Source organism: Trachinotus anak, unplaced genomic scaffold, assembly GCF_046630095.1.
Source record: "Trachinotus anak isolate AG129_WGS33_773 ecotype Australia unplaced genomic scaffold, CSIRO_AGI_Tana_v1 ptg000028l, whole genome shotgun sequence".
In the NCBI taxonomy this organism is placed as follows: Eukaryota; Metazoa; Chordata; class Actinopteri; order Carangiformes; family Carangidae; genus Trachinotus; species Trachinotus anak.
The window spans coordinates 10,118,989-10,134,033 of record NW_027273879.1 but is presented as its reverse complement, the minus strand read 5'-3'; the positions used below and the strand labels follow the sequence as shown (position 1 = coordinate 10,134,033).

Genomic DNA, 15,045 nt, shown 5'->3' with positions numbered 1-15,045 from the left:
TCCAGTAACCTAAACCTAGGGTATTTAGAGGGAAATTGGAGCAAACGTGCACAAAAGGAGACGGGGATGGATTTTTAAGACGACTGACAATATCTTTTTTTTCTTGTTTAACTTGCAGGAGTGTGGATGCACATTGTTATATTTGAGCAGGGAGGGAGCAGTACACCCACAATTACATGCCAACATTCCAACTAAAAGTAAAGAAAAAAAATAAGGGAAAAAAAACACACTAGGTGTTCAAAAGGAAAATAATTCAGTCTTCAAAGTTTCATAGATGGGAAAAAGCTCTGAAATACTGTGAACCAAGAATTACAGAAGAGTTGCTGATGAGTTACAGGTGCTTTCTTAAATCATGTAATCTTGTTGCACTCGGTTGCTGGAAATGCACATTTTCTTTTGGAAATTGGCTCAAAACTGCTGCAGCATTTCAAGGCGTACCTAATGTCTTTCAACCCTATCCTCCGTCTGTCTCTCCAAGATCAGTTTGCCTCGCGGTCACCACAGGGAGGTTCTGTAAAGTGCAGCTCGACAATGACGGAGTGACCTTTCAGATAAGCATGATAAAGCTGCCCATCCCAGCTCTCCCCTCTTCCTCCCCTGTTATGTGCACCACACACACACACACACAGACGCATACAAACAAATGTGAGCGTGCACAGACACAGAGGTGCACACACGCACAGATGTATCTGATGACCTACTCTCTGACAAGTCCTCCCTGAGGGGTTTTTTTTTTCATGTGCGCGCACACACACACACACACACACACACACACAGGAACTAGACTTCTTCTCAGGCATATAGGATCATGGGGTGTCATCTGGCAGGTAGGGTATCACCAGACCCTGGGAGCTGGGAACATAGGGGGATGGGGGTGACTTTAGTGGTTATAGAGAGGTCACAAAGTCTCTCGGACAACACAGTGCATCTACACAGATTGGGGGGGGGGGGGGTCATCTTTCACCATCTATCTGCTGGATTCTCCCATGCCTGTAGCAAGTCCCTTCATGGTCTCGCTATATATAGTTTCCTTGCTTCCCTGGGTTCTTTGTGATGTCCTGCTGCGGTGGAAAGAGTCTGGGGCTCATCATTATAAATCAGCATGTTAGAAGGAATAAAATTTTAAACAGCTTCTCCCTGGATTCAAACTGAAGTCTCCATTAGTGAGGCCAGAGCAAATGGTTGCTTGCATGGCAACACACAGCAAATCAACACAACAAGCCCTTTAATCACCCTCTCGGTCCTTTTGTTCTCCTCTTCCTCCCCTCTCTGATAAAGTCCAGATAAGTCTTCAAGGAGGAAAACTGTCACAGGTATGTGTTTACTACACCCATGCCACCAAATATATTGTTCATTACATCTACATCGCCTAGTCCTCACTCCTTATCTGCTGCGTAATGTGAAAATACTTCACGGGGATATATTTTTCTAACCTTGCATACGTCGGCACAGGTCAAGGGAGATTAGTGGGAAGGAGAGAAGGAGAGTGAAACATCATCATATCACGCTGTGGTGTCTGGCAAGGGGCAGGGCTGCTGACAGTACACAGATAACGGGGATATGGGAAAGGCAGAAACAGAAACAGGGCCACGCAGCAGGAGTGCCCAGAAAGACACTGATTAGAAGGCAAAGAGTCAGATACAAACAGTTCAACAGCAGAGCTTTAAAAACAAAAGAAAATGCAGCTCAATATACCAATGTACCAGAGTACACACATGCACACACACACACACACACACACACACACACACACACACACACACACACACACACACACACAAACACACACACACACACATGTAGAGACACACAGAGTACGAATTCATTTCATGTCAGCCTTGAGGGAGAGCTGAACTACTCGCCTCATCATCCTCCTTCTCGATCGCTCTGTTCTTGGCCTGCTGCACGCCTCCGGGGCCAGCGAAGGCAGCGATTAACGACAACAGGGAGAGTGTGCATAAGTGTGTAAGTGTGTGTAAGGCCTGATCGTTAGAGCGGCCAACTTGTGTAATACAATTACAGAGGCTGCAGAGAAACTGCTAATGTGCACGCAGGCAGCTCTGTCAGATGGATCAGGTATTGAGTTTTCTATGCTTAATTCACTTTCCAGCACACACATGGGTGCATTAGTTAGATTAGAGTAGCGGGAGGGGGGGGAAGGGAGGTGCGCTTGGTCTACCGCCGAGCCAGGCAGATTTGTTTAGTGGTGGCTGTCAATTACAACCCTGACCCTTGCACTAAATGGCTGCTCATCCAGTGGAAAAAAAGGAAGGTAGACAAAAGCCAGACGAAATTGGTAAAGACACGTCCATTTGCTGCAGAAGATAACAAGTGACATGTTGTGGAGTAAACAATGGTCGAAACACTGTACATAATGCTGCACCAATAAAACAGAGTGCTGGGGCCTGAGAAAGCGATGTGACCATCAGTAAGATTAGTGGGGCAATGTTATCACTTGAATGCCGCAGTAATGGGACGGTACAAGGCCAGTGGTGGATGGGTACTTAAAAATATGAAATGGAAAACAAATGATTTAATTTGCCCTTTTTAAAAAGTCTGAGACTGATTGTGGATACAATCACTCATAACCACTTACCCCTTTTACTCTCTATGGATTGTACTGTGCTGCATTTTTACAAATAAGACCATATAAAATCCAGGTTTTTCATATAATATTACAGTGAGCATTCTTATAGTACTTTATTTCTACATATCTAAGTTATTTCGATATACTGTTAAATAGTTTCCTTTTATAAATTCATCATATTCTAATTAATCATGTTTTGTAAATTTGTTTTCTTTGTTTCTGTTACTTGAACTTGTGCATATTATATAAAAATTATAACCAATTATAACCATAGGCTGATCAAACAGATTTCAAACTATTTTGTAGAATTATTGAACTATTGTAATTTTTAAATGTATTTTATGACATACTGTGGATCAAATGCAAATCTGCACATGGCCTATATTATTTTCACAAAGAAAAAAAGCAAAAGTAAGCACAGACACTATTGCAGATATTGCTGCAGAGTAGATGCTATACATTGCTCACATTCAACCGTGTGTCCTTGTGTCTATGTAGAACCACTGTAGCTGTTTTTCACAAAAACTGGAGCCACTCATCTCAAGGGAACTGGACTCAGGACGACACAAATGTGACGTTTGTTAGAGAATCATCAGAATTCTCTTCCCGAGATGATAAATAAATCAAATCTCACAGCAGCTCTTTTCCTCCAGTAGCTAAATGAGCAGCAGGAGGGGGCTGCAGTTTCCACAGTAAACACCTCCCTCCCATGTAAACACATATAATCACAACAAGATGGCCAACGCGGCTCAGCTTGTAATTGTATCACTGAAGTGCGATGAGTGAGTTTTAGGAGGGGGAGAGCATTACTGCTGTTTGCAGCTGATTGAATTAAAACGTCTGCTTCACTCCCGAGAGACCACCCTGATACAAAGGACATAGATGTCTGCGTGTAACTGGGGCCACGCAGTAACAAATAATCTTGTAAGCCTTTACAAAAACTCTTTGTAGGCTCTGACAGGATTTTTTTTTTCCCCCATCTGACAACCATCTTTTTCTGACAAAGTAAGAGAGGAGGGCCAAAGGGAGAGAAGAAAAGAAACGAAGAGTAAAGTTGGATGTGACAGGCTGTGCCGAGAAAACCACCGATAGATAGATAGACAGCTACATCCCCTCATTGTGACACATCTATCAAAGCGCTGATCACTTTTGTCCTCCTACTTGTCCGGCCCTTGTTAAATGCCCGTGTGTGTCAGAACTGCTTTGACCAATCCATCTGACTCCATGACCACTGGCTTCAGACAGAACAGCGCGTTAAAGGAGTGACCGCTGACACTCCTTGGAGTTGACATGCCCCATTGAAATTCCTTAGACAGTATACTGCATTCTGTCAAGTTCTTATTAAAACAAACTCTGGCAACAGGAACGAAAATGGAAGATACAGTGTAAATATTCCAGCTTGAGTTTCTCATGCCCTCGCCCTCAAATTCAATCAATGTGGAAACAACTGCCAAAGAGAAAAATGGCAGTCAAAACCAAAACCAGGTTGTGCTGGTATCTGGTGTTCCACAGAGAAGCAACACAATAAGGTTCAGGTTACCCTGCCAAATTTCCCAAAAAATTGCACTGGAATGGAAATACATATGTCAGTTGGTAATGCTCAAAGCCGCCCAGTCCTTACAACATCGGTGTGTTCAACATTGTTGCATTTGTTTACCAGATCCTTGCCTCTTTTCCATGAACAAAAAGCCACACAAAGCAGCCCAGAATAGCTGTGGGTTAATGTGCCTCAATTGTGGATGCTCTCAGGCTGTTCATCCTGTGGGTAGAAGCCACGCAGCTTAGGAGTGGCTCTACTATCGCTGTCTCATTTCATTCCATGCCTCAGCCTCCCCCTACTCCTACTCTTCCTCCGGCCGGTATCATTGCTTTTGTTGGCGAGGTCTTGTGCTAGAGCAGGCTGCTAAATAAAACATTTGGCATGGAAGAAGAGCGATAACAAAAAAAAATGTGGCTAGCAGAAAGCTAGTAAGTCTTGCAGACTTGTAAAAACAAAAATACCATGATTTAGTAACGGGTAGCTTTCTCCATGCGAGGAGAATGCGTGCAGTCGGATTTAAACAAGTAGCTACTGAAAGAAAGTCATCAGGAGGTCTGATTTACCAGTGTACTGCTCCTTCCTTTACACAGCGGAGGTTACCCTGCGCTGCCCTCCCTCTTCCACCCTCCCCGTCTCTCCAGTGTAACCCCCTCTGCTTTTACCTGACAGATCAGCTTACCTCACGTCAGCCTAAAAAACCATGGGAACCCCTATGCATGGTGTGTCACCACTGAATTATCGGTTTCCGCTGCACATGCTCCAGCATATCTGCAGCAAGCCATTATGGTGTATCAGTTTACAGCCAGTGTGCTGATTCCAGTGCAGCTGGTGTACTGTATGGGGTCATAGTTTATAGAGGTCTGGAATTAGAGAAACAAGCCTGTCATCTTACTAAGCTCGGTCATTTTTTCCAAACTGAGATCTCGTTTCTCCGTCAGCTTGACTTGAGGGAGAGCAGCTCTCGAAAATCTTCCACTGTGTTAACAGCAATACTCCCCAGGTCAGCGTTATCCCAATAAATTCCCGATACAACTAATAAAAAGAATACACATGTGCAAATACTAGTCATTCAACATGATCCCTACTAATAATGGCAATGAATTCGTCAGCTTAAAAAGGTATTTGTAAATGCAGAAATGGATCCTTCCTGTTGGGGTAGTACTTAGGGCTTGTTCTAATCTGCAGGCAGCTTAGGAAGGTCTAACCGAGGTGTACATGCCACAGTAAGTGTCTGTACCAATATTGTGGGTTCCATGCCTGAACGCATTGAGAGCCTGTGGAGGTTAAACAGCAAACAAGAGTTGTGTTTGCGGTAGAAATTTCCAGCAAGAACGCTCCTCTGTATACAAAATAGGGCCAATTCAAACGTTTGACCTGGTTTAGGAAAAACTTCTCTCTCTCCCTCTTACTCTCAGCATTTCAGAGCAATCATGACAACAGCATCCATTATTCACCCTCTGCCTACTGTTTGGTTAACTCCTTGAAAGGTGCAAACGCACAGCTGGAAGCTCCCCTCTGCTGCCGATCCCTTACACAGTTTGGAGGATTTGCATCTATTGCACTGTACATCTTTCCTAATGTATTAAAGTAAGAACACGTTCAGCCAGTGAAGACGTGCATGAATCGTAATACAGAAATATTATGAATGTGAGGGCAGCTATACTTGACTTTCTTCAATCCTTTTGTGTTAGAACATCGTGTAGGACAAGCAGGGACTGACACTTTGAGCTCATTAATAATTCTGACATTTACAGCAGTGAACTTTCTGAGCAGCACAGACTGCTTCCCGCCGTTATCAACCTCATCTCCATTGTATTCTTTAAATGTAAAATGCATACAAATCAAAGTCGACACAGTCACTTATTCTCTGCATGGAACCTCCTAATTTGGCAGATTTTAGTAGCGCTTTTTGGATTCCCTGACAGATTCCCGAAGAGGAAGAAAAAATACATTCCAGTTTGTCTTCCCTGGCAAGCGCACCAACTGTAGCAGCTTCGACAGTGTGCTTTACATGTTAGGAGTCGTAAAGTTACCCGTCACTGTGGGGCTTCTGTCTGGGCCCCATTTAAATTAGACCCATTGAGCTTGCCCCAGTTAAACACTGTCTGCCAGTACTTAGGTCACCGGGGACTGATCGTGGAGATATGGCACACACGCAGTCTCACAAACACACGCTGTACAAACACAGGAAAGTGCTGACACCCAACAGCAATCTCGGGTTGCAAACTATTACTGGACTCACAGTAACAAAGCCCAAAATGAAGAAAGGAGGTCACGCAGTAGGGTGTCTGGGTTGGTGGCGGGTGTTTGGCGGTAGCGATGGTGGTGGGGTTGGGTGCTTAACTCCGACTGTGGAAAAACAAAATGTTTTCCACGATGCTGCCGATGAATTCCACAGTGTTTGCTGAGACTTGCACGGAGTAATTACACATACACAGAGAGAGAGAGAGAGAGAGAAAAGGGACAAAAACACCCATTCATCACATGCCTGCAACAGTCAAGCACGATTTCAATAGCATATTTCTTTAAACATCCCTGACTCTTAGCACACACTTCGACTCTTCTCTGCTCTTGTCAAAAGGAGTACATGGAGGGTTAGTGGAGGGATTAATCATACAACAGTGCATACCAATTGTGAAGCTTTAATTTAGCACCTCATTTAACTCAGTAAAAACAACAACTTTACAGGCTGGCATTCTGACACACATTTAATTCTGCCCTCTGGTAATGGCCTGCTCTGTTTAAAAGTCTGTTTGGCAGCTCTGTAGATAACAGATGGAAGAAAAATGAAGGGAATTATGAGAAAGATTGATTTCCTGGGGATGAATGGTCTGGTATTCACACAGATTTATCTGAAACAGACTTTCTCAGACTCTGTTATTATTGAATAAACACACACACACACACACACACACACCCACACACACACTACCACCAGTGAAGACACACACAGGCACGTATACACAACATTATGCTCATGCAAAAAGCTAAGAAAACAGAAGCTCCCTGAATTATGAGTCAGAATGAAAATATTATACGAGGTGATAAGAGGAGAAAGAGTGTGGACCGTTAAGGACACAAGAATGAGTTTCTTTTCAAAAGAGTATAACCTCTCATTCCCCAGATCTTACTGAGTGATCTACGGTGGAAATAATTATTTCTAACAAAATAAGCACAAATGTGGTGCAGTTGAACCACCCGCCTTTTCTCTCATGTCTGGTAAAAAAGTATTCCTTTAGAAGAACAAGCACAAGCATTGTCCTTTTAGGCGTCCCAAGCCCATCTTTAAGGAGTAGTAATGTAAACCAGAGGCTATAACTTCTCTTGTGGCATCTCAAAGCAGACACAGGAATGGAGCAAAAAAAAATAAAAAAAAGAGAGAGAGAGAATGAAGGAGGGGGGGCAAATAAAGTCCCTCATTTGAGCCCCATAAAAAGACAAGGAGGAACAAACATTTATCTGTGGCAAGGCATTCACTGGATGCTTTAAGAGCACAGAAATAACAGAGAGCAAGATGCTGATAAAGTGGAGACAGGAAATGGGGAGCGTGGGTCTCCTGCGCTCATGTTTCAGCCGGGACCAGGGCTCCCATACCCCACCTCCCCCTCCCCACCTCCCTTCCTCCCTTCCTCCCTTCCTCCTTACCCCTCTCTCTGTTCTGCTGACATACAAAGACCACAACCCTTTCCCAACCAGACATTAGGGCAGCGTCTGGAAACCACCACTCCTCTTCAGAATGCAGAGATGTGACACATTCGGCAACAAAATGAAGCCAACGTTTCAGTCTGCAGGTATATAAAATGTGTGGATCTATCCACTTGAGGGCTTAACAAAATACGCGCCAGCTTGGCAAATGACTTATTACAGATGAATATTGTTCCTATTCTTCAGGAGGGCTTTCATGGATTTGCTTTAGTCCCATTCCACTAGTGAAGCTCCGGCTCTGAGCACAAGACAGGGCAAAGCCAGGATTAAGGGTTTAGCTTTGTCAATCAGAGTCAGAATGGAGGGAGAGACAGCAGCTGGATTTCCATTCTGGAGAGTGTGCTGGATTTCCATAGAGACGTGAAAATTCAGGTGATTGCCAAAGCCTCCACGCTGTGTGTGTGACTCAGGTGTTATGAGTCACCACTGATATCATCTCGCTCATTACCGCCTCAGTGGTATGTTGGCCTTTCTCATCAGACCTGAACATATAGCCTGGCTTTAACATCAAAGGTGCCCCGGCGGCGACAGAGCAGAGGATTGAAAGTGCACCTTGAAATGATGATATTCATGCTCGAGACTGTTTTTAGAAATCTGTCTCTGAATGATCCAATCATCTATTAAAGATATAATGTCTTCATTAAGAGGATATGCTCGTTTTCTTGTCGAATTTTTATCTCTAACCAGTAAATTGTGGATGCTGTTTTCATGCCTGTGTGCTGTTTGAAGGTTCGTGACTTATGTATGTACAGTTTGTAGATGAGATTAGCTTAGTTTCACTCCTTTAGGGGAAATGGCTATGGGATACCCTCTTTCTTTGTCAACATTTTTACAATTACATACAATGACTGACAATGAATGAAAATATAAATGAAAATGTTGTTTACAATACTGTGGCTACATTCACATACTACATTTTAGTTTTAAAATGTATCACTTTTGTTACATTTTCGCTTGGCGTGTACACCACTTCACAGTGAGCGCCTGAACCGGACACTTTTGGAAGCGCTGCTGGCCCCATGTTAGTTTGAAAGCTCCGGGGTTGCATTGTATGGATGGAGATTGTTTTTGTTTAAAAACACTGTTTTAAAATGAAAACATAGCAGTGTGAGCGTAGCCTGTAGGCACAAAACAGGATGTGGTTCAGATGTATAGTAATTTAAATTCTTTATAAAATGTGCACTTAGCAACTTTATTTAAATCACACGGTGTAATTGTGTTAGGCCCAGTGAACCAATTTGCAGAAATTTAAAGTTAAAGTTTCCCTAACTCTAACCAGTGGTGCTTCTTGGTCCCACTGAAATCCAACAACTGAGTTAAGATAGGATTATCTCACACCTTCACATTCCATGAAGCGCACGCTTGGCCTAAATTTTCGGGGTACTGTCGGAGCTTCTCCCGTCTTGCTGCGCCATGTTAGGTCTGTGCTTGCTATGTAGTAGTTAACGAGGCTGGTCCGTGCTCCACACTGGGCCAGGGAACCAAGACTGCAGGGAACACTGTTAAAGGACATTGGGGAAATAACAGCATTCCCACTAACTCGGCCTTTTACTGCTCATCAGCACTTTGAGCGTTTTATAGTGTCTGTGTGCATACATAAGAGTTCCAGCATTGCAGCAGCATCTCAGATCCCCCATAACTCTGTCTATTTTGCACCCTAATCCTCTTTACTAGGTAGAATAACATGTATGGCAACAGTACAGGAGATTCATTTTTGCTGTGTCCACAGATGGTTACATCAGTTAAATTGTGGTGATGCTGATGTTTATCACACAATTATATAACAAACACGAAGAACAGCGTATAAGAGGTATTACTAAATTATCAGGAAGTGTAATCATAAATGCAAAACAAAAATACAGCAACAACTCCATCACCCAACTATCTTATAGTTATTCCTATTTACCTGTGTTTGTAATGACTTGTCCTTGACTGATTTCGTGTTAGGAACACAAAAATGCAGGAGGACATTAGTGGTTGAGCACCAGGGGGGAGGCCATGATGCCAAATTAAAGGGCAGGAGTGGAGTGTGTACTTATACTCACTCATGATGTGCTCTGTCAGCCCTGCTGCTTATAATGGCATGAGAAGGGCCACTTAACTCGTAATCACCCCCCCCCCCCTCCACCCCCTTCGGCTCTGTCCTCCTCTCTAGACCCCCCTCACCCACTACCCCCTGGATTTTCTGACTGTCGGCTCTGATCTCTAATCATAAATGAACTGTAGATCAAGAGCAGGGACAGTGGTCCACACCCCCTTTCCCCCCTTGGCTGGGATCCTGTAATCACAGGGCTCTTGGCTCGTGAGAGGCCAACAAGCCTTTGAATGACAAATGACTGTACCTCTAATGCACCAGCCATCTCAACTTTGAAGAGCCATTTTCTGGCAGAGGGGATATCACAGGTAGGAAATCAGGTCACCACCACCATCATCATCATCTTAACAATCATTATGTCTCATCCAGTAGTGTACTTGTGAGTACGACTTTTTTATATATATAATTATTTTTCATTTGCCATCTATAGCCCAGAAAGCAAAACTTGCAAATATATGTCATAGTAATTTAAGTCCCATGGTGCACTTTGACTTACCCTAGTCTCACAAAAATTCACACACACACACACACACACACACACACACACTATCTAGGTGGTGCAGTATAGACACATAGGTCAGCCATTCTGGCACAGACCTGCCTGTCAAGTGTTGCTACTTGTGCTGAGCTCTGCTAATGGACTGCTAATAGAAGTGAATGTTGCACTGTGAAGCTCCCCTGTAGTTGAGAGTGTCACCCAGGGTGATTAATGACACACTCTCCTTTTCTCCCCTGTCTGTCCCTGTCCTCGCTCCGTATCTCGCTTTCACCCTGCTTTCACCCTCCTTTCACCCTCTCTCTCTCTCTCTCTCTCTCTCTCTCTCTCTCTCTCCCCTTCTACCTCCAGCCCTCTCTCCTCTCCACTAATCTTTCTGTCCCATTTGCTTCTTTTGTGTCCTTGCAATCACCCTTTTCTCACGATTACTGTTGCACTCCTTTCCCTGTCTTTTCGTCTTCCTCTCTGGGGGGAAGAGAGCGTCTAGCACATGGGAACATGAAATCATTATTACACTCCTCAAAGGTCAAGTTTACATGTAACCAACAAAAACTTTGTAAACATGTACATTGCTTGGGCGAACCAGCAGGGCACCTACATATCAGGAGCGTTGTTGACAGCAAATCATATCTGCTGTTTTGTTACTGGGAGTTTTAACAACCTGCGGAGGAGTTTACACGCTGTTATTATACACACAAATTAAATATAATGGCTTCTGGGGGCTCGTTAGATGAAATATCTTTAAATTTGACTGATTTTAGGCTAAATGTATTCAATTAGGCTTGGATATGAGACAAGGATTTCGAATTTCTCCCGACAATAAGGAGAGGGAGCTGAAGCAGCATTTAGACCACGGCCATAACTAAACTGTTGAATAAATGAATCAAATTGGGGGAAAAAAAATAGTTGGTTGCACAAGAAGAATCTGAACTCATGACTTCAGCATATCTAAACTCCTGGCTACAATGACAGTAACAATATTTGCTTCCACTAGCACAGCAGACGTATCCTCACCAAATGACTCCAGAACTGCTCCCAGCCTCAAAATAGCGCAGTGTATATTTTTTTGCTTTCATAACAATAGTATATGGCATCAAGTGGAGCAGGGAAGCAAGCTCAGCAGCAACTTTTCACAGTAATTATCACTCGCTACCATGCTCGTCTGTGGCACGGCGAGCGACCAGCATGCACCTCTGATCCCGCTCCGCACTCTCAGACCACACTGTACACACTGTTTACTGTGCCCTCTTCCTTCACCTGCATGTAGGGGAGTGTGTTACTGAATCTTAATTTCTTTCAATTACATTACATTTGTTTGACTGCAAGTGTGTTGTACTGTCAGCTCATGGGCGCAGGAAAAGGCTATCATAGCGCTATCATAATGGTCATTTATAATTTATAAGTACTTCGCCTTACGCACAATGTGCTCATTGTGCATATAGGCCCTGTTTATAGAATGACCGCAGTGGTTGTAAAATTAGTGGCCCCCAAGGAGCCAGTTGTCAGGCCACAGGGAAGCCTGCTAGAATTATAATGATAGAAATAACATTCGCGTTTTACCTGCACTGTTAAAGCAGCGTTCAGATCTGTCTGAAAGGGAGTGTCGTAACAGCAACGTCTAACTGTGCACAGAGTCACAATATTTCAAAGGCCATATATGTTAAAGATCCTTCAACTTTTCCCTCCATAAACAGCCCTCAGAGGACACATCGTGAGAGAGCAGAGAGGCGGCAGAGACAGGAACATCGGGTGTGAGTGAGACAGAGAGAGACATAAGAGCAGCACTGTGGAAAAAGTGAACAGGCCAGCACCCATGGGCTGGAACCAATGGCAAGACACGAGGGTTAAAATTTTAACTTACAGATATCACCATGATATTTCCCTCAGTTGATGACTTACATTAAGACAATTATTTCTTTTTTTTTGCTTAAAATAGTAACTCTAGCATTATATGATTCAATATGCACTAAGTTGCATAACTTTCCAAAACAGAAATCTGAACATCAGATGAAGCCAGGTTCAAAATTCCTGTTTCATTTTGTTGACATATTGAAGTCAAAGGTTTTTACAGCAGTGGTTCTCTTTTTATCACTCCATACATCAGAAAATACTGTCAACAGCCATAAAAAATTCATTTTCGCCATGTTTTTAGGAATAAAATGTTATATAAAATCAGACTGTGAATGATATACAAACACGCTGCTCTGTAAAAACCTTCAGAATATAAACAGGAATAAAACTGGGAAGTTTGGCGTGTGCTGCTGAAGTGGAGATTTCTAGCTCAGCATGAGAAAAAACTAATTTTGAGAAAACAGCCGTTAAAGATATGTATTGCAAAATTCCACATATTTCTTTTTTAAACCACTATTTATAGACACAATGTCTGATACACAGGAAACGTAACGTAACGTTGCACAGGAGTGAAAACGCTTTAAAACAACATGAGTTGTGAATTTAGAAGAAATCTACTGACACAAATATACAATGTTCAATAAGAAAAACACCTAAATGTGTATTTTGGACATTTTCGTTCCACTAGTCTGAAAGAAAACATGTTATGGAATCAAAATAGCCCAAAATCTCAAAACTGACCAGTGCATGAAAAAAACGTGTTTTTACCTGCCTCCCTTTGTGAATAAAGAGTCCACTGCACTGAGATGCACTATAACAACATCTATGTGCATATAACAGATCAGCCATGAAAATAAAAAAAAGAAATCAATAAAGAAACACACTTCCTCTTCAACTCATCATACATTTAATGTACTAAATTTCTGAATGGTTTTCCTAATACTAAGAGAATCTCCAAGGTATCAATTTGATGAAGGTTTAGAAATCCTCCTGAAAGCCATCTCTACTTTCCCCTGAAGCAGATTCAATATGTGAAATCAATAAAGACAATGTAGCTTTCTCCATGATTCACTGGTCAGTCTGTTTCAGGTATAATGAATCCTAATATTTCGGATCCAAGCATTAGAACTTGAAACAGTCTTTACATCGTTCTTCTTCTTCCCCTCCAGAAAGAAAAAGTGTTGCAAATATCTCAACCAGTCTTTTTTCACATGCTCTCCTTTTTAAGAGAAAGTATTCCACGTATTCCCATAACACCTTGACATCCTCCCATCGACAACATGCACACACTGAACAGCTCTGCTGCTGAGCTGGAATCACCAGAAGTACATCTGTTCTTGCACCGAGGGTTTCCAATCAAGCTACTGTCACGGAGCTCTCAGCCACCTCTCTGGCAGCTCCCAGCTTATATCTGTCTCAACCTGTCTCCTTTGTCAAGAGTTCAGCAGGTTAATGAGCGCTCTCATTTCCCACTGCTGACTTCTGTGTGTGCCATGGGATGAGAGCGAGTCCTCTCAGAGGCGAAGTCAAAGAGTAAAAATAAACTACAGTAGCCGGATGAAATGCATATACAAATATCCCAAAAAAAAAAAAAAAATGTTCAAACGACTCCAAAACTAAATTTGCAGGAAGGGACTGATGTTATGAGGAGCGCCTGGGTAAGTGAGACACTTTAATCACCAGTAGTTTCACACTGAAGAAGTGACTCTCCAGCGATTTGGAAATGTGTAGAGCTCATCAGTGCCCAAAAATAGCGGGGCCCATTAATTAGTCTCAAACAATGTTCTCCTAGTGTATCGACTTCTTAATGGACAGAGAAGGACCTTGTTCGTATTCCCATCTAGTCAATGACACAGGGCTCTCTGGGGTTTTGCAATGGGTATTATGTCATCTCACCCTGCCCTTCAGAAACCGGACCTGTGCTGTTTTTCATTCTTCCTCTCCCTCTTTTGCTCATTAACTATGTAGGAGCGAGATGAAGGTCTGGAGCAGCTAGATAAGGTTGCTCACAGAACCTCATCCCTGTCTGGGTTATGTGCTTGGACCACCAATTTAAGCTTGTGTTACTTTTGCATGAGCAGCAAAGCCTTAACCTTCAAAAAAAAAAAAAAAAAACACATATTAGGCCATTAAAAAAATCTACCTTAGGTCTTTCCATGTAAGACGTCTGTCTGCAACCCCCCCCAAAAAAAGCTGCTCATTTTCCTCCATCTTGTCATGATGTTCAGCCACAGTTCATTCCAGAAGGAGCAGACAGACCACCTACCTTAACTCATACACACTTGGAATCTGACACACATGCACAAACACATCGGGAACATCCACCCTCACCCCCCCCCCAGCTCCCTTTGTCTGACAGACAATCCCACTCAGGAGAGAGCAGATTAAGTAAATGGCTTCAGGTGCTGTGGCATTATCTCAGCGCTTTCCAGAACTGACGGCTACCGTGGTTTACAGAAAACATCTTTCAACGGACGACCCTACTCTGAAGGAAACAAGCTGAGTAAAACCCCCGGACGGTTTAAAAGTGAAATTTTAAAAAAATGACAGAATTAAACTGATTATATCAGAGGCGTGCTGCTGAAAATGAAAATGACCAATTCCTAAACTTCACCGCTCCATATTTTAAACGCACAGGTTATTCAGTCCTAATAAATGCTCCTCTGAGAAAAGGTCTGCGCTATACTATCTTACATAGCTTGAGGATGTGCTTATTTTATTTCTGATGAAAGAACTGAATCAATGTCTGTGTCAAATCAATACTGACCAAG

At 42.8% G+C, this 15,045-nt stretch overlaps 1 protein-coding gene across 3 annotated transcripts in view; it reads right to left on the bottom strand.

Moving 5' to 3' along the window:
• Positions 1 to 15,045, bottom strand: part of unc5cb (unc-5 netrin receptor Cb) — a 109,361-nt gene that overhangs the window by 92,876 nt on the left and 1,440 nt on the right. The window lies entirely within an intron of this gene.